This window comes from Hipposideros armiger, unplaced genomic scaffold, assembly GCF_001890085.2.
Source record: "Hipposideros armiger isolate ML-2016 unplaced genomic scaffold, ASM189008v1 scaffold_61, whole genome shotgun sequence".
Taxonomy (NCBI): Eukaryota; Metazoa; Chordata; class Mammalia; order Chiroptera; family Hipposideridae; genus Hipposideros; species Hipposideros armiger.
This window is the reverse complement of record NW_017731411.1, coordinates 2,833,099-2,853,832: the sequence shown is the minus strand read 5'-3', so window position 1 is coordinate 2,853,832 and position 20,734 is coordinate 2,833,099.

Sequence of the window (20,734 nt, the reverse complement as noted above, 5' to 3'; positions counted from 1 at the left end):
TTCCCATCTCTGGCCTGTGCTCTTCCTTTCCCTCCTGAGTTGCAGTTGGAATTTCAGAATTTTGTTGGATTCCAGGGACATCAATCATCTATGCATATTCAAATATTAAAATGTGTATTTATCTCCCTCATCCATTTTACAAGGACAGCCTTGAAAATATTTTTAATAAAACATGGAAACAAAACCCATAAAATATAAAAACAAGACTCAGAACCAAGTTGTTTTGTTTTTGTTTTCACTTCAATTACAGAATTTTCTCGTGTACACATGAACAGAGAGGCAAGTACTGTACAATGAACCCTCACATACCAATCACCCAGCTTCAACATTATCCACTTTTACCCCCTTTTTTTTCCATTTATAACTTTCTTTAGTTTTGCTTACTTCCCTTTGGGGTTCTAGCATTTTAAAGGCCTTTGCATTTTTACATAAATATTTATTGTGATCATTGTACATACAGATTGGCCTCATTAATTTAAGTAGAGACATAGAATTTCCATTACGAATAACATTTGCATCACAAGGATACAAGAACAGAGAGAGATCAAGGGATCGAAAGCCTATTTGAAGAAATAGTGACTGAAAACTTCCCTAACCTGGTGACGGAAATAGACATACAAGCCTAGGAAGCACAGAGAGTTCCAAACAAGATGAACACAAAGAGGCCTACACCAAGTCACGTTATAATTAAGACGCCAAAGGTCAAGGAGAGAATCTTAAAAGTAGCAAGAAAAAAGCAGTTAGCTACCTACAAGGGAGTTCCCTTAAGACTGTCAGCTGATTTCTCAACAGAAACTTTGAAGACCAGAAAGGATTGGCACAAAACATTCAAAGTGATGAAAAGCAAGGACCTACTACCAAGATTACTCTATGCAACAAAGCTATCATTTAGAATTGAAGGACAGATAAAGAGCTCCCCAGACAAGAAAAAGCTAAAGAAGTTCATTACCAGCAAACCAGTACTACAAGAAATGTTAAAGGGAATTCTTTAAGGAGAAGGAAAAAAAATAAATATATGAAAAATAAAATGGCAATAACTATGAGGTCTGACCATTAAGTTTGTGAACTCATCCTAGAAAAAGTGCTACATACTTGTTGCTGAATATCACTATGATCACCTTCGAAGTACTCCCCTTGGGAAGCCATGCACTGATGCCAGTGCCTAGTCCACCCTTCAAATTAATTTTGCAACTCTATTTCTGGAATGGTCATCAGAGCTGTTGTCGTATTACCCTTGATGGCTCGAATGTCATCAAAATGTCTTCCTTTCAATATTTTCTTTATCTTCACCTAAAGAAAGAAGTCATTGGAGGCCAGATCAGGTGAGTAGGGAGGGTGTTCCAATACAGTTATTTGTTTACTGGCTAAAAACTCCCTCACAGACAGTGCCATGTGAGCTGGTGCATTGTTGTGATGCAAGAGCCATGAATTGTTGGTGAAAGGTTCAGGTCGTTTTCGTCTACTTTTTCACGCAGCCTTTTCAGCACTTCCAAATAGTAAATTTGGTTAACTGTTTGTCTAGTTGGTACAAATTCATAATGCCTAATCCCTCTGATATCAAAAAAGGTTAGCAACATTGTTGCAACAAGTTCACGAACTTAATTGTCAGACCTCATATGTACTTATCAGTAATCACTTTAAATGTAAATGTATTAAATGCGCCAAAAGACACAGGGTAGCTGAATGGATAAAAAAACAAGACCCATACACATGCAGCCTACAAGTGACCCACTTCAGATTGAAAGACACACATAGACTGAAAAAAAATGGGAAAAATATATTTCATGCCAATAGAAATGAAAAAAGAAATCTGGGGTAGCAATACTTATATCAGACAAAACATCCTTTAAAAGAAAGGCTATTACAAGCAACAAAGCAGGACATTTCATAATGATAAAGGGATCAATTCGACAACAGGATATAACACTTGTAAACACTTATACACCCATTGTAGGAGCACCTAAATATATAAAGCAAATATTGACAAATGAATTCAGTAAAGCAGCAGGATATAAAATTAATATTAATATTCCAGAAATTGGTTGTATTTTTATACACCAATAACAAACTATTGGAAAGAGAAATTAAGAAAACAACCCATTTACAATTGCATAAAAAAATACCTAGGAATAAATTTAACCAAGAAGGTAAGAGACCTGTACTAGGAAAATTATAAAACATTGAAGGAGATACACAGAAATGGAAACATATATTGTGCTCATGGATAGAAAGAATTAACATCATTAAAATGTCCATACTCCAAAACAATCTATTGATTCAATGCAATCCCTATCAAAATACCAATGACATTTTTAACAGAACTAGAACAAATAATCCTAAAATTTATATGGAACCACAAAAGACCTGAATAGCCACAGCAATCATGAGAAAGAAGAACAAAATTGGAGGTATTATGCTACCTGATCTCAAACTATACTACAAGGCTATAGTAATCAAAACAGCATGGCACTGGCATAAAAACAGACACATAGATCAATGGAACAAAATAGAGAGTCCAGAAATAAACCCACGCTTATATGGTCATTTAATCTATGACAAAGTAGGCAAGGATATTCAATGGGGTAAAGACAGTCTATTCAATAAATGGTGTTGGGAAAACTGGACAGATACATGCAAAGAAATGAAAGTGGACCACATTCTTAGACCTATTCAAGAACAAACTAAAAATGGGTTACAGATTGAAATATAAGACCCAAAACTACAAAACTTCTAGAAAAAAATATACACAGTAAACTCTCTGACAGTGCTCTTAGAGATATATATTTTTTGTCTAACTCCTCAGGCAAGGGAAACAAAAGAAAACAACAACAACAACAAATGGGACTACAACAAATTAAAAAGTTTTTTTGCACAGCAAAATAAACCATCAACAAAAAGACAACCTACTGAATGGGAGAAGATATTTGCCAATGATATATTCGATAAGGGGTTAATATCCAAACATATAAAGAACTCATACAACTTAACACCAAAAACCCCTGAACAATCCAATTAAAAACATTGCAGAGGACCTGAATAGAAATTTCTCCAAAGATGACATACACATGGCCAATAGACATATGAAAAGATGCTCAACATCACTAATCATCAGAGAAATGCAAATTGAAACCACAATGAGATACCACCTCCTACCTGTCAGGATGGCTATCATTAATAAATCAACAAACAACAAGTGTTGGGGAGGATGTGGAGAAAAGGGAGCCTTTGAGTGCCGTTAGTTGGATTTCAAGTTGGTGTGGCCACTATGGAAAACAGTATGCAGCTTCCTCAAAAATTAAAAATAAAACTACCATATGACCCAGCAATTCCACTTCTGGGTATTTATTGGAAGAAATCTCAACATTAATTTAAAAAGATATGCATCTCTGTGTTTACTACAGCATTATTTACAATAGCCAAGACAGGGAAGCAACTTAAGTGTCCATTGATAGACGATAGGCTAAAAAGGAAGTGGTACATACATACAATGGAATATTACTTGGCCACAAAAAAGAATGAAATCTTACCATTTGTGACAATGTGGATGGATTTAGAGAGAGGGTATTATGCTAAGTGAAGTAAGTTCAGAAAAAGACAAATACCATATGATTTCACTTATATGTGGAATCTAAAAAACAAAATAAATGAACAATAAAACAGAAACAAATTCATAGGACAAACTGATGGTTGCCAGATGGCAGGGTGGTTTGTGAGTTGGATGAAAAAGGTGAAGGGATTAAGAAATGCAAATTAGCAGTTACAAAATAGTTATGGGAATGTAAAGTACAGCATAGGGAAGATAGACAATAATACTGTAATAATTATGTGTGGTGTCAGGTGGGTACTACACTTATAAGTATCTAACAACAATGCTGTACATTTGAAGCTAATATAAGATTGAATGTCAACTGTAACTGAAAAGTAAAAAAATAAAAAGAATTTCCATTATGTGGATATTCCATATTTTAATCAGTCTCCTCTTGATCAACATTTAGTTAGTCTCCAGACTCTTGGCATTGAAAGCAATGTCACCAGATGCATTCAGCTTTAGGCCATTATGTTACTATATGAGGTACCCATTCTCCTGCTTGGGGAGTAAAATTAAAATGGCAGAATTAGTATTCCTCACCAATAGCGCCAAGATCTGCACACATTTCAGTAGAGAAGACATTGTATTGCATTTTATCTCCACTTCCTCACCTCCCAAATATGTTTTATCAGCTAGGATTATGTTCAACTGTGAGTGGCAGAAAATACTCAAACAGTGGCTTAAACCACATATAAGTTCATTTCTTTCCCATGTAGAAACCTGGCTGTAAGAGGGGCAGAGTGAGTGTGGCCCTCCACAGTGTCAAGTTGTTCTGCTGTATGTGGCTTCCATTCCCAAAATCATCATATGGTGCAAAATGGCTGATCTAGCACCAGCCATCACATCTGTATTCCAGGCAGCAAGAAAAAGGAAAGGAAAGGATAAAGGCACCCTCTCTCTTTCTAGGGGTGTTTCCTGAAAATTGCACATATCACTTCCACTTACAATTCATGGGCCAGAACTTAGTCTTATGGTCATCTAATTGCAAGGGTTGTTGGGAAATGCCATCTTTATTTGGGATGGATGTGAACTCAGCTACAAATCAGATATAAGCATTGCACTGCTAATGTGAACAAGGTGCTGTGGGAGCTAACAATACGTCTGAAGGGAGATCAGAGAAGGCTTTCTAGAGGAGGTGATGCTGGAGCTTGCCTAGGACAGGCAAAGTTTGCTTTTTATGAGTTTTTTAAAAGATAAGCTAGGAACTAAAGGTAAATTCATTTAAAATTGATATTGTTTCCAAACCTTTCTCATTTTCTCAGAAATTCTGTATAAAGTCCTTAGCAAGAATTACTGGCCTCACTCAGGAATTATTTGTTGAGTGGATGAATGAACGAGTCAGGGGAAAATGTTGTTGTGAATGACTCCCAGAGCTGTGACTCTGCATAGCTATGGCAGACTTTATTTCCTGAAGGTGGCCACGAATACCTCTAACCTCACAATCTTTTCTGCAATTTTTCCTTGTCATTCCTCCTTTGGAAGGTTGGGCTCTATTTTGCCACCCTCTTGAATGTGAGCAAATGCTGTGACTCCTTTGACCAATAGAATACAGCAGAAGTGACACTGTGCTAGATTTAAGAGTAGCCCTAACTGGCCTTGTGGTTTCCACTCTTTGCCTCTTGAAAACTAGACACAATGTGCAAAGTCTGACTACTCCAAGACCACTCTGCTGGTGAGGAGCCCAAACCACATGGAGAAGCCTAGAGGATGAGACACCATGGGGAGAGAGAGAGGAAGGAAAGGGGAGGGAGGGAGAAAGAGAGACCAGGGAGCATCAAGATGCCAGGCATGTAATGAAGTCATCTTGGAAATGCACTCTGCAGTCCAGCTGCCTTGGCTTATTCCACATGGATCAGAGATGAACCACCCAGCTGAACCCTTCCTGAATTCCAGGCCCACAAAAGCTTACATGAAATAAATGTGGTTTGCAGCACAGTAAAGGATCTCTGGAGATATGCCTCGGGAAGCTATGTTACAGGGCATGCAGGGCTGTCCCTGGGAGGAGTCTCTGCATTAAGGGCAACATCTGAGGAGAGGTGAGGATGAAAGCAAAGAGAGCAATGGGGGTGAGTCTCTGTGCAGCCTCCTATAACCATTCCCCACCCAAGGAAGAAGGCGTCTTAGAGAAATTATCACATGTTCTAGATGAACCCAGAACAACTTGTCATAAAAACAGCAAGGAAGCTATCAAAGACTTCTAGGGTCATGTCAAAAGGACTCAGGAACCAGCTCAAAAGGGTTCTGGCTGGCTAGGGAAGGAAGAATTTGAGCATTTATATGAATAAGAGCTGCAATGGATTGAAACACGTCAAAAATATTTAAATCTATAAGTTCATTGCGAAACCCAATAACTTTAGTCACTTTTGGAGCATGGAAAGTATCCATTTTATTATTTTGAAAACTGATAAGTAAGGGGGTAAATATCCAGGATTTGTCGTGCTTTTCCTGTGAACTGCACCGCAGTGTAACCAAAAAGTTGACAAGCGTCCCCTTAAAGACGTATTCTGGATATAAAATGAAGAAGAATGATAGGATTAGAATATTACCAATTTGAAGGTGCTAATGAAATAATTTTTCTAGTCAACAACCATCGGCAGCGGATAACATCACAAAAGGAGAGACCACCGGGCATTATGTACCTACCGACATTTACAGCACCATCTGTGGGAAAGCAGAGCTGACCTGGGTGAGGCTCTAGATCTTATGGCCAACTCACAGGGGAGGGAAGAACTAGTTAAAAGACAGCATGTGGATGTAATCAGCACGGCTTAGGCTGTGCGAAACTCAGTTTCTTCTTCAAATAAGGAAACAAAATGAGAGCAGAAAGGGGAACCTCTAAAACAAAAGGGGCTTCAGAGGTCTCTCAACCAATTGCCACGTGTAAACCTTATTTGGGTGTACCATGACCCCATGACCTTTGTGCTACTCAGGGTCTCCTTTTAGCTTTGGCTCCTGCTGCCAAGCGGCAGCTCTTTCTTTACCTCCTACTTACATTCCTGAGAGAACTGGATGGCCCCTGGTTCTCTTTTTGTTCTAGGCCAGCGGTTCTCCACCTTCCTAATGCCGCGACCCCTTAATACAGTTCCTCATGTTGTGGTGACCCCCAACCATAAAATCATTTTTGTTGCTACTCTATAACTGTAATTTTGCTACTGTTATGAATCGTAATGTAAATATCTTTTTGTTTTCCAATGGTCATAGGCGACCCCTGTGAAAGGGTCGTTCGACCCCCAAAGGGGTCGTGACCCACAGGTTGAGAACTGCTGTTCTAGGCCATGCCACAGGCCAGAGACCAGGCAATGGACAACCTGTTTTGATCATATGTCTTTTAGCTATTCAACTGAAGGCGCAGGGCCTTAGGGGGCCTGCTAGGAAGCGGCGATGTGTGCTGATGTTTAACACCCTGGGAAACAACTTGAGGGCCTACAGGGAGACCTGATAAACTTCCAACCAAAAGCATTGACTTTACCCTTTTGTTTTCATAGAAAATCTGAGTGCGCTGCAGGCCAAAGGGACACATTGGAGTCCATTTAACCATGATTTGGGGAGGGAGATGGGGGAAAAGTAGCTCATGTAGGAGAGGTTGGAGCTGGGGGTCTGGGCAAGCCCACTGTGGGATTTGAGGGGGTTCTCACATTGAATTCATGCAGAGAGCTGCCTGGGCTTTTCCTTCATAGTGGTGGGCAACTAACTTGACTTCTCTGTGCCCCAGTTTCTTCATTTGTAAAACGGGGATTAAAATAGAATCTACCTGTAAGGTCCATGAAGAAAACTGTGAACACTGGATCAGTTAGTGCATGACAAGTTGAGAACAGTATCTGGCACTGGGTACATGCAAGGGCGACCTCGAGCCAGATCTGGAAGCCCCAGGTGGCTTAACTCATCTACCCTGAATGAAGGGAAGGGAGCGTGCTCCGCCCCTGCCTGTCTGGAGGTCAATAGGAGAGTGAGCGGTGAGGCTTTTGGAGCACCGAGGGGCCCTGGAAGCCCGGGAAGTCTCAGAGCTGGGAGGCACAGAGGCTCGCACTGCGTACTTGCACAGCCCGTCCCTCTCACAGCCCATAGAAGCTGGTGGGTGAGCCCAGATGCACATCATGCTGACTCGTGGGGAATTTGCTGCCCACAGAGAAGGGAAAAATGCACCTCCCTAAAGCCAACAAAGTCAGGCAAGCCCTGTGGGAGGAAAATAACTCGGGCCGTAGATTTTCTTTTCGAGGCTTGGAGTCTCTCCATGAACAACATAGACACAGACGTGATTAGCATGGCTCCTGAAGCACCGTCTGTGTGCTGGCAGGTGGCGGGGCTGATGTCACACCCAAATGTCACTGTGGCTCTTTAACCTGTCGGTCCAGGGGTCTGGCTCCAAGCTGGGCCCTGGCCCCTGCCACCTGCAGCCTATAAGTGGTTCAAAGAGTCCCTTCAAGCTACGGAGGGCTTTAAGGGTCCTGTCTTTGGAGGTTCTTGTGAAACTGTGAGGTAGGTCACCTGCCATCCCCCATACTTCAACGCTATCCCTGTCCCTGGCCTGTGCACACAAAGATGTCCACAGTTTTCCTGCCACTTGCCAGAAGTGAGGACAGAACCTTCTCAGACTTCATCTCCTCTCTTGCCCATGAATGCCCACTAGCATCTCCAAACATCCAGGTCAAGCACTCTCTGTCCCTTGATTGGAGACCCGAGAAGAGGCTAGAGGCTCAGTCTCACTGGCATGGGAGTTATAGGGTGGCAAAGGACTTGAAGGGAATGTGGGACTGGACTTGAAGTGAATCTGGAGTCTGGCGAGAAGGGAGGATGAGAGGATAGAGAAAGGCTTTTGGAGAAGAACAGCAATGAGGAAGGGTCTGAGTGAGGCTCTCACTCAGGCAGTAGGAAAGGTGGGTTTGTGTTAGGGAACATTTGGAGTGAGATTTCCTACCACTTAGTGATAATGCTGCGACAAAGAGACAGATCTTCTGCCTTCCAGTCCTGGCCTTTTTCCAGTGTGCCTCTCTCCAGATTCCAGAGAACCTTGAAGAAGATGAGACAATGGAAAGTGCTGGCTTTGGTTGCAGAGAAGCCAGGGGAATTTAGGTTCCTGGCTGGACAGGGTGTGGACAGACTGGGGTGGTGGGGGACTGAGAACATGGATATTGGGAGAGACATTACCACAGAATTACCAATAGGGCATGATGACTCTAGAATAGAGATGTCCAGCCTGGTTCCGGGATTCTGTCTTGTGGTTACAAGGCCATACATCCCAGCCTGCTCTGTGCTGGTCCTCCTTGAATCTTGGAGCATTTTTCAGAGTTGGGGTCACAGGTGAGATTAGAAATGCACACGTGCCCCATTGCAAACATGGACAGGTCACTGGAGTAGAGGGGGAGGGGCTGATTCCAAGTAACTTTTTGGTAACAACAATTTGCTCTCCTGTTCATCCAAAGAGCATTTTGCTTCAGAAGAATGCTGAAAAGAGCTTGTTAGAAAGGCAAATTTTTGTGTCACATCCCTGATCTACTAAACCAGAAATTCTAGGATGGGACCCAGGAAGCTGGGTCTTAATAGGCTCTCTAGATCAGGCGCCGGCAAACTTTTGAGACAGAAGAGCCTCCAGGGGTCGGCAAACTGCAGCTCACGAGCCACATGTGGCTCTTTGGGTACGTACATGTGGTTCTGAAGTAAAATTGAAAATGAAAATAAAACTATTATAGTTTCATTTATAAAATTTTTAAAGGATATTATTCACATAATGGTGATGATATAAAAATATATTTATGGTTCTCAAATAATTTTTAAATTGTTGTGAGGGACAGGACTGGCTCTTCCAGGGGTCAGCAAACTTTTGAGATGGAACATACCCAAAGAGCTGTATGTGGCTCATGAGCCGCAGTTTGCCGACTCCTGCTCTAGATGATTCTGGCATTAAGGAAGTCAGCCACTGGTCTCATCCATCTCTGTACCTGGCCAGGTCTGGTGCAGAATAAATGTTTGTTAAAATGAAATGAACTCAAGTATCTCATTTGCTCTGCTGGTATCAGAGATTTCAAATGAGATCAAGCACATGTAAGGCCCAGCACATAGTAGGCCTTCACTACAGTGGCAGGAGGGATTGTTCCAACACTAGGGTCTGAGGACTGCATTCATGGATCAGGCTAGGCTCACAGCAGGAAGACAACATGGGCAGATTCAAGGGTGGGCATGGCAACTGCTGATGTCACAATGCCCCCATTTACCCCTGACTTCAGGCTCCTGGACCAGCTGTGGGTGGCAGAGAGAGGATGGCTGGCAGCAGTAAAGAGAGGACAAAGCGGGAAGTGGGATCGAGGACACCGGGACATTTCCAGACCAAACATAAGCACCAGACAGGAGAACCACCAAGATACTGAAAGAAGCATGGGGGAGCTCAGAAACCTCTCAGGTAACGGTCTGGGTGGGGTGATATTTCACATATAGGAACACCAGGTGTCCCCATGAGGAGAGTCCAGAGGGGAAGTAAAAACACAGGGACCCAACTACCAGGAGGCTACACCCTTCACAGGAGCCTCTGCTTGTTGAGGGTTGCCGGAGTCTCCAGCATTTTCCTTCAGTGGTTCCAATTCTGGCCTCCCCCCGCCCCCCCCNCCCCCCCCGTGACTCTAAAACATACTGCTGTCCAGCCCCACTGCCCAGATTCTGATTAACTGTCTTCAGAGGGCTCAGTTTTAAAAACTGGTCAGGTGATTCTACAGTGCAGTCAGGGAGACAACTCTATTTAAACAGGAAGAAAACAAAACAAACGCACACACACTCTACCCCAGCTTCCTCCTGGGTGGTGGTGGGCATGGGGTCGTATTGAGTTTCCTCCACAGATGCCTGGCATCTGGACAGAACTCAACACCAAGGAAATGTTAAGCTAGGACTGGTAAGTGCCTTTACTATGAAGAACCTCTAGAAACCTCTAGGTAAGATCATTAACAGCCACACAAACAGTAGACTTTTAAAAAAGTAATAATGAATATTCATGTCACATTTAAAAATAATTATAAAGAGGGAATGAAAGGTATAAGGAAGAGCAACTGGCAAACCTTATGATCAATGAAGGCACTGCAGGGTGGATGGGGGAGAGGGGAGGAAACTCTCCTGTCTATAGAGGAGGAAGTGCCCCCTTCCCGCCTCTGCCCAGCCCCGAGGCACTACCCCAGGGTGGTGCTTCTGGCAGCCAGGGACCCTAGAGGCCACTCTGTCTGTGTTGGCAGCTCTGGTTTTGCACTTGCATGAGCTACATACAAGCCAGTATGGGAGAACAGAAAAGCAACTAAGGGCAAGGACATGGGAAGCCAGACTTCCTGGGTTCAAATTCAGACTCTGCCCAGTGTCTGGGAGCTGACCTTCGGGGTCTCAAGGCTATGACTTTCTCCAGGCCTCCTGACAAGCACTTCCCTCCCTTTCTCAGCTGACTTTATTTCAGGGATGTCTTCCAAGTGCTTACAGCTGGGACTTGAGCAAGGTGCAGTGATGGCTTTCTCCCCAGTCGTGGATCGGTTAGGCCCCATAACACGTGGATCTTCCCTAGGTGTGGCAATTGTAGCATTTTCACTTTGCCTTCCTGGTGGTGCCAGCATTAGGGGTCTGGAGTCATCAGGCTGAGCAATGGGCAGCCCTGGGGTTTTCTCCTCACCTCCTTTAATCAGATTGAGAGCCTGTTGGCTGCCATATTGCATGGGTTGGTGTGTGTGTTTCTGATGTGTCTGTGTGTGCCTGTGTATTTGTATGTTGGTGTATGTGTGTGTCTATTTCTGTCTGTGCATGTGTGTGTGTGTTTGTGTGTGTATTTCCATGTGTGTTTCTATGTGTGTGTATATGTTCATGTGCTCATGTGTATATGTGTCTCTGGGTATGTCTGAGTGTCTCTGTGTGTACATGTTTGTGTGTATATTCCTATGTGTATTTTTGTGTGGGTGTCTATTTGTCTTTCTGTGTCTGTGTGTGTCTGTGTATGTCTGTATGCCTGTATGGCTATCTCTATGTGTCTGTGTGTTTCTGTGCCAGTGTGTGCATATGTTTATGGATGCATGTATTTCTGTGTGTACCTATGGGTGCGTGTATGTTTGGTCTGTGTTTGTGTGTGCATGTCTGTCTGTCTCTGTGTGTATGTGTCTGTGAGTGTCTCTCTGTGTGTGTATGTGTCTGTGTGTCTCTCTCTCTGTGTATGTGTCTGTGTATCTCTCTCTCTGTGTATGTGTCTGTGTGTCTCTGTGCGTGTGTATGTGTCTGTGTATGTGTCTGTGTGTCTCTGTGTGTGTGTGCATGTGTGTCTCTCTGTGCATGTGCATGTGTGTGCCAGCATGCTCTCACTTTCTAGAGCATCCTGATGGCTGGGCCTTCTGTTCCTTCCTGTCCAGCGACTGTCAGAGTTCTGAGGATGAACGCCAGGCTGCTGGGCCTTGGGGAGTGAGGAAAAGAGCAACAGCTGGTACAGGCCACTCCCTGGGGAATTTTGGCAGAGAAAAAGAGAAAAATAGAAGTCAGGAAGCTTGGGGTCAAGGGAAGAATTTATCAGAAGAAGGGATTCTTGGGAATGTTTGAAAGCAGAAAGGGAGGAGACAGTGGAGACAGACATTTGGAAATGCTGGAGAGGGGCAGGGAATGAAGAAGGGTGGGAGAGGCCTGAGAGGGTGGGGTCAAGAGCAGAATCTGGATTTGTCAGCACAAGTGCTCTCCATCCCAGGACTTGTTACCAAGCTTGGACCATGGTCTTCAGCCCTGCCCATGTCCCTCCCAATGTCCATCCCCACCCCCAGACCTACCTCCTTCTCCTCCCCCGCCAGTCCTCATCCCCATCCCCATCCAATCACTGTGCTATCTAATGCCCATTCTCATCCTCATCTCCAAGCCCATCTAATCCCACTTTTCCAGAGAAAACCAAAGTCAAGAGAGGTCAGTAACCAGCCGGAGTTACAGAGCTGGCAAATGCCAGAACCAGGACTTGAACCCAGCATCATCTCATACCAGTGTTCAAACTTGAACTCCCATGCCATATTCCTACATGGTGTTGGGTTCCTGGTCCCTGGCCCCTGTCCTCTGACTCTACTGTGTGCTTGACCTTCTAATATTGCTTTGTCTGCTCCTGACTTGGCCTTTCACTGTTCAAACTTCAGCCAACCTGTGCATCTCAGTTCAGACTTCTCCACCAGCTACTGGCCCCCGGCTTGACCCTCGCCCTGCGTCTCCCCCAGGACCTCATGGGACTTCTCCAGTTCCAGTTTCCCCTGGCCACAACATCTCTGATGATAGGAGAGGCAGATAGGCAGGAAGACAGGCTCAAAATAGGGTGTTGGAGGAGAAGGCATTTTAAGTTGGAATGGGCCAACTTCATGTCTGTGGCCTCTAGTAAATGGCGGGTAGGTAGTCTGCAGCTCGGAGAGAAAATGGTCAGTGAATCCATGGCTCCAAGAGGGTGGAGCTGTGTGGAATGTGCCAGGAAATCGATGAGAAAGGAAGAAAAGGTTTGCCAAGTTACAGTGACTGCCTAGTTGAAACCAGACACTAGGAATGTGTAGCAGGTCAGGCCTGCTGCCTGGGAAATACTTGGCCTGCTTTGATTTTCAATTTTCATTGTTTATTTCTAAAATAAATGTTTATTTTACCTTTGTAATTCTTAAGGTTTTTAGGAACATGGGAAAGAAAGATTTTGTTCTGGTTTTAGACACTTACTTTTGGACTTAGAGAGAAAAAGGGCCAACTTGCTAATTACAGCCCAAAGTCACTGGCTTATGGCCAGGTCTCTAATAGGTGAGATGCCTGCAGCATGGTTTTGGTGGCTGTGTTCTTCTCCAGTGGGCCCAGGGATCATCTTCTCACTCACACTCACAAAGACCCTAACCCTCCCCACCCCATTGCCCCTGTTTTCCACCACACTCGATTTTTTTGTTTCCTCTTCTTCCCCCACCCTTAGTCCAAGTCTCCTCACTGATGCTAAAGAGAATTTCTCTGTCACACCCACACACACATACACGCCCCCACACACATTTATCCACACACCCACACAATACACACCCACAACTTACACACATGCACACATTCATTCATACCCCATACACACACACACACACACACACACACACACCACACATACGCACATACATACCCTCATACCCTCACACACATACATGTGTTACTGTAGCCAGAAAGAATAGAGCTTTGGGAAGAGACGGGGGAGGAAAGGAAAGAGGAAATGAGATTATGCTTAAGAAAAGGTGCAGCTACCAGTGGGGCCAGAACTAGATTTTGGTGACTCAGGATGTCATCTTGCCCTTCAAGGTGAAGTTTAGCTAATTATAACAGATCATAATATTAGTAGCATTACAGGCAGGGAAAATCTCCACCCGCTGTGTCGCCATGACAGTTCTGACAAAGGCCAAATAAGGACAAGAGAATCCTACCTCCTGATGGGAAGGAGTGGTCAGTGAGGACTTGCCTGGGAATGCCTATAGTGCCATTCCTAAATCTTATATATTTTGTGCCCTCCTTCTAGTAAAACCCTAAGTCTCTTTGTTGTTCTGGGCACTTGCTGTTCTCCTGGCCTGCCCACTCCCATTATTTTGGAAGTGTACTCTTTCTTTTAATAAATCCTCTGCTTGCTTGGCTTTGCTTGCTTGGCTTATTCAGTGTGTCCTTGAATTCTTTCCTGTGACATTCACAAAGAACCCGTTTTCCCACAACACATACACAACACACACACACACACACACACACACACACACACACACACACACGACTCTCCTCCTCTCCACTGGTAACCCTACAATCATGCTCTCTAGCAGTGGCTGGGTTATAGGTAACACCCAACAATTCTTCCACATAATCTTCCATTTCCCTAGTTTTGCTTTATGCCTGCCCACTCTTCCCACTCCCTTTCCCAGCCGGGCCATCTTTATTTCTTAAAAAATATTTGAAAAAATAAGGTTGAAATTACACCAAGTGCACAAAGACATACAGCTTACATATTTGTGATTTATCAAAAGTGGACACCTGGTAACAACCACCATGTCAAGAAGTAGGACACTGCTAACCCCCAGAGCTCCCCCATCCTCTCCCATTTCTTACCTTCTCTCTAATCCTCAAAGGTAACTACCGATAGTCTCCTAAATTCGTGGTAATCACACCCTGGCTTTACATTGCGGAAATGTATTCCTAAACACTGTTTTGCCTGACTTCTTTCACTCAACATTGTGAGATTCATTGTGGTTGCACATCAGTGTAGCTTATTTATTTTCATTGCTATCTAGTGTTCCATTGAATGAATGTACCACTGTCTATTCCATTTCATCCCATTCCATTATCTATTTTACTCTAGGTAGATATTTGGGTCATTTACAGTTTTTGGCTCTTATAAGTAATGTGGTTCTAAACCTTCTTTGACATGCATTTTCATGTTACACATTTCTGAAATGGGTGTGGAATTGTTTGGTCATAGAGTGGGCATGTTTGTCTTTAGTAGATGATGTCAAACTGTTTTCAGTTTACATTCCCACTGGCAGTGTTATTGGTAGCCTCACTGCTGTACATGTTCTCTCCACTTGGTATTATCAGTGTACAAAAATTTTAACCATTCTGATGGGGATAGAGTGACATATCATTGTGGTTTTAATGTGAACTTCTTGGAGGTTGAGTTCCGTTTCATTTGTTTATTTTACTGTTTGGATGTCATATTTTGTGATGAGCCTATTCAAGTCTCTTGACCAATTTTCTAGTCTTTAGGTCTTTTTAAAATCGATTGTAGGGGTTTTTAAAATTTTAAAATATATTCTGTATACAAGCCCTTTTTGGGTACAGGGAGTAAAAAATATTCTCCCATACTGACACTTGCTTTTTCTTAGTGGTATCTTAATTTTCTCAATGGTATCTTTCATTGAACAGAAATTCTTAACTTTGGGAAATCTTTTTCTGCCCTGATGTCATGAAGATATTTTCCTATGTCATCTAGAATTTTATTGTTTAGTTCTAACATTATAAACATTTATAAATACTACCCATCTGGACTTGATTTTTTGGATATTTTGAGAGGGTAGGAGTTAAATGTAATTATTTTTTCATATGGATATTCAACTGATCTAACATCATTTTTGAAAATACTTCACTCACTGCTCTGCTGAGCCATAGAGAAACTTCTTTGAGACTTTTCTGCTATTTGTCTATTTATCTATTGCTGCAAAGTTCTACACTGTTTTAATTATTGTATTAAATAATTATATTTAATAAATTTAAATTTATTGGGGGCTTATAAGTTTTGAAATCCAACATAATACATTGTTCAAGTTTGCACATCTTTAAGATTGCCTTCTTTATTCTTAGCTTTTTTATGTCCATATAAAATTTAAAATCAGCTTGTCAGTTTCCACTAACAGTTCTGTTGGGATTTGGGTTGAGATTACGTCGAATTTTATGGCTCTGTTTTAGGAGAGTCAACATTTTTACAATAAACATGGTATATCCCTCCATTTATCTAGATTAAAAAAATTTTTTCAATAATGTATAAATTTTAGTAGAGAGAACTCACACATCTTTTGTTAGATTTATTCCTAACTTTGATATTTTTGAAGCAATTGTACACAGTATCATTTTAGACATTTTATTTTATGTTCATGTCTGATATTTAGAAATGCAAATGATTTAGCTATGCTGTTCATATATCCAGCAACCTTGCTAAACTCACTAATTCTAATAGTTTATTTGTAGATTATTTGGGTTTCTACATATGCAATCATAGCATACTAGTTAAGAACACTGGTTTTAGAATCAGATTGACTTGATTTTGAATTCTAACCTCACCACTTACTAAATGTAAGACTTTGGGAAAGTTGCTGGATTTTTCTGAAGTTTATTTCTCTCTCTGCAGAATGGTGACATTATCTCATAGGTTTACAGTAAGGAATAAATGAAGCATATATCATCTCAAGGCAGTGCTGGCACAGTTAGGCCTCCATTATGATTTGTTATTACAATCATTGTCCTCATTTCCTCTCTTCCCATTAACTCCACAGCTCTCCAAATTCTGGCTTTTATCCTGTCATTTAATGGAATTGCCCTCATAAAGGCATTTCTAATGTCAACTTCAATGGACCCATTTTGTCCTTGAGTTTCTTGATGTTTCTGTGGTCCTTGACATAGCCAACTCTGTGATGTCTTTTTTCTGACAACAGATGTGTGTGGGATTTTCTACAGCAACCAACTCTTCAATTCTCTAACATGAATGTCAATTCAATTCTGACACCAACTACCTGGAGTTAGCATGGACCCCACGGATTAAGGGCTCAGTCTCATAGACTGGCCCCACTTCAGACACTAGTTTCAAGTCCCAGAGTCTACCTGTACTTCTTCTAACTGGCTATAAATTTAGGGGCTCCCGTGGCCCCTTCCTCTGGTTCAATAATTTTCTAGAATGATTCACAGAATTCAGGAAAATGTTTTACTTACGTTTACACTTTATTATAAAGACTACAAGTCAGAAACAGCCAAATGGAAGAGATGGGGGCGGCACAGAGCTCCATGCCCTTCCCAGGCATGGCTCCTTCTCAGCACATTGATGTGTTCACAAATCAGGAAGCTCCCCGAACCTCATTGTGTAGGAATTTTTATGGAGGTTTCATTATGTAGCCATGACTGATTAAATCATTGACCATTGATGAATATGACTCAATCTCCAGCTCCTGCCACCTCCATGGAGCTTCGGGTGGAGCTGAAAGTCTAACCCTCTAATTATATGGTTGGTCTTTCCGGTCACTCGCCCCCCACCTTGAAGCTGTTTAAGACTCCCTCCATGAGCCATCTCAGCAGCGTACAAAAGGCAATAAGTTCCAAAGGTTTTAGGAGCTCTGTGCCAGGAAGAAGACAAAGACAAAACTATTATTATTATTATTATTATTATTATTATTATTATTATTATAAATTATACCACAGTATCCTTGGCAGGTATTTTCTCTTAGCTTCCTGAGAGTACTCCTGCACTTCTTTCTTCTCTCTGGTGGCTTCTGCTTAGTCATGGTTCAGTTCTCATTTTTTTTTTCTCAACTCATTTTATGCAAATGAGATATATAACAGTCTTTAGTCTCATTTTTTACCAAATCTGTATCTATAACCATGGCCATTTTCTTGGATACCAGATTCATATGGACAATTGCTCACTGGGCATAACTACTTGGATTTTGTATAATATCTCAAATAAAACTAAGCAGCCTTCCCCCAAATCAACTCTCTGCTATTGTTTATCTCCATCACCCAACTCAGAGACCTGAGCATCATTCTAGACCCCTGTCTCTCCTTTATCCCTATAGTTAGTTGGGATCACATTCTGTCCCTCTGTGTTCATTCTCACTGCCATTAACTTGGTTCAGTTTCCCATAAATTTTTTCCCAGTTGGTAATTTATTTACTGATCTCCTTTCTTCAGCCTTGCTGGCCTCCAGACCATTATTATAGCAAGACCATAGGGATTTATTAAGATACCTCAGATGCTATAATAAATAACCCTCTACATATCAGGGACTTAACATAACAGAAGTAAAATTCAGTTGGGTGTTTTGTGGTTAACTGCCACACATTTATTCAGGGATCCAGGTTCCTTCCATGTGTGGCTCTGCAATCTCCTGGAACATTTGATTCCTTTACTTCGAGCTTATAAATGGGGAAAGAAAAGGTAAAAAGTGTCATATTGTAGCATTCATGGGCCAGGTCTGGAGGTAGCCAGAACTCAGACACAAGACCACCTAGATAAAAAAAGATGGGGGAAATAGAATTTTTGGCTAAGCAATTGATTCTCAGTATCAAGTTGATACAAAGATGGGATGTGCAAATCCTTGGTACGAAGCTGTAGGTCTCTGCCACAGGGATCTTTCTGAAAGACGAAGCTGATAATGCCACTCTTACTCCCTGCTTAAAGCTTTTCAACAGTCACCATAGTGTCTGCAAAATAAAGATATAACTCTTCAGCATGAATGTGCTAGGCAGAGGAAACAGGGAGCACAAAGCCCCAAGGTGGGATCCTTCATGGTTTGACTTCCATCTTTGTTTACAAACTCAGTTCTCCCTATAATCCTTTCCCTCCACCTGTGTGCAGCCTATGTGTTGGCCATAATTCTTGAAGTTCTCTGAGTATAGTATGCTCACTTTGCTCTTATTCAGTCTGGCTTCCTGCTAATCATCTTTCAAGGCTCTTGCGTCTGGCGCTAGCTTCAATTTCATCTTCAGCTAATGTTGATTTTATACTTTCTGCTTCAGCAATATTGAAATCTATTTTAAATTTAAACATCATATCATGCTTTTCCTCAAGCTTTCCTATTTTCTTCCCTAGTCTCACTTATGCCTACCTGTTATTCAGAACTAAACTCAGGTGCTGGTTTCTCCTAGGTGAGTTGGGTGATCCCCTCACATATTATCAGCTCCGATTTCTATCAGAGCAAGTGACATATAGCTCAGCATTGTGCTGAGCTAGCTATACTCATGGAGGTCTGAGGCAAGAAAATGGTCTGATCTAGTGATTTTCAAAGGGTGATTAGCAACACTAGACTAGCAACACTAGCTTCACCTGGGAACTTGTTAGATAAGCAAATTCTCAGGCCGTACCCCAGATCTGTTGAATCAGAAACTTGGGGGTGGGGTGGGGCAGGGGACAGTCTGTGTTTTAAAATGCTCTTTCTTTAGGTGATTTTAGCACTAGGAGGTAGATCACTGGTCTCATCCATCTCTGTAACTTGCAGGTCTGGCCCAGAATAACTGTTTATTGACACAAAATGAATTTAATTCTACTCCAGGAAGTCGTCTTGAGTTTCCTAGGCTGGGTGAGAAATCACTCTTGATGTCCTCATGACACCTGTGTCCCCTTTTGTCATAACCTCCCTTACAGTATAGTAGAGCTACAGATGGTGGCACCCATCAGGGTAGGGATTCTGCTGTATTCACCTTTGTATCCATGTGCTTGGTCAGAGCAGGTGCTCAGTAAGTGTTTAGACAGTTTTAGGTCCTGGGACATAGGTGGAGAAAAGACAGACAAGTTCCTTCATCCCATGGAACTTAAATTCTAAGAGGTCAGGCAGAAAAATAAACTGTAAACAAATAAATTTAAGATAATTTCAGATAGCTAGGTGCTATAATAAAAATAAAATAAGGTCATATGATAGAGGTGGTCTGAGTGGCTAGTTCAGAGCAGGATGCTAAGGAAAGCCTTTCTGAGAGGGTGACATTGAGCAAATGGCCAGAAGCCAGCTATGTGAAAATCTGTAGGGAAACCCATTCCAAGTAGAGGAAATAGCTAGAGTTTGATGAGTTTCAGGACAGAGAGAGAAGGGCAATGTGATTGGCGTGAAGAGATAGAGAGATCTGAGAGGTAAAGCCAGTCATGGTAGGGTTTGGATTTCATTCTAAGGGCTATGTGGAAATGCTTAGAGGGATATTTAGGTTGGGAAGTGACTGAGTACTGGTCCCTGTTTTGGGAAATCCACTCTGGCTGCAGGGCATATAAAATAAATTGTACAGTAAGTCCTCACTTAATGTCATGGATAGGATCTGTGACTTTAATTAAAATGACATATAATGAAATCAATTTTAGGCTAATTGATATAAACAAGAGTTAAGTTCCTGGCATCTCATCCACGTTATGATGAAACGATGTACAAACACAACTTTATTCGAGGACTTGCTATATGGAAACAAGAGTGGAAGCAGGGAGGCCATCCAGAGGCCCAAGCATATCCTATGGTAATGGAGATGCCCTGGGTGTCTCGTCTCATGGATTCTGGTGCCAGCTACCCATGCCCAAATCCTGGCTCCACCAGAACAAATGTATGGCTTTGAGCAAGTCACTGAGCATCTCTGCCTCAATCTTGCTCTCTGTAAGAGGAGATAAACGTAGCACTTAACTCATAGGTTTCTTGGGAAGGCTCAATGAATTAATTAATACATGTAGAACACAGGAACCATGCTGTGAGAGATTATTATCATTAGTAGTAGTAGTCATAATAGTAGAATCCATCCTTCTAGGATGGATTCAGGATATTTGTACAGGCTCAGTTGATATGACTTGATGGTAAATTGGATCTTGAAGATGAAGGAAAGTGGAAAAAACACTCCTTTTTTGTTTTTCTGGCAAATGGTATGTTAGTGGTGCTGTTTAATAAGATGTGGAAGACAAATGAAG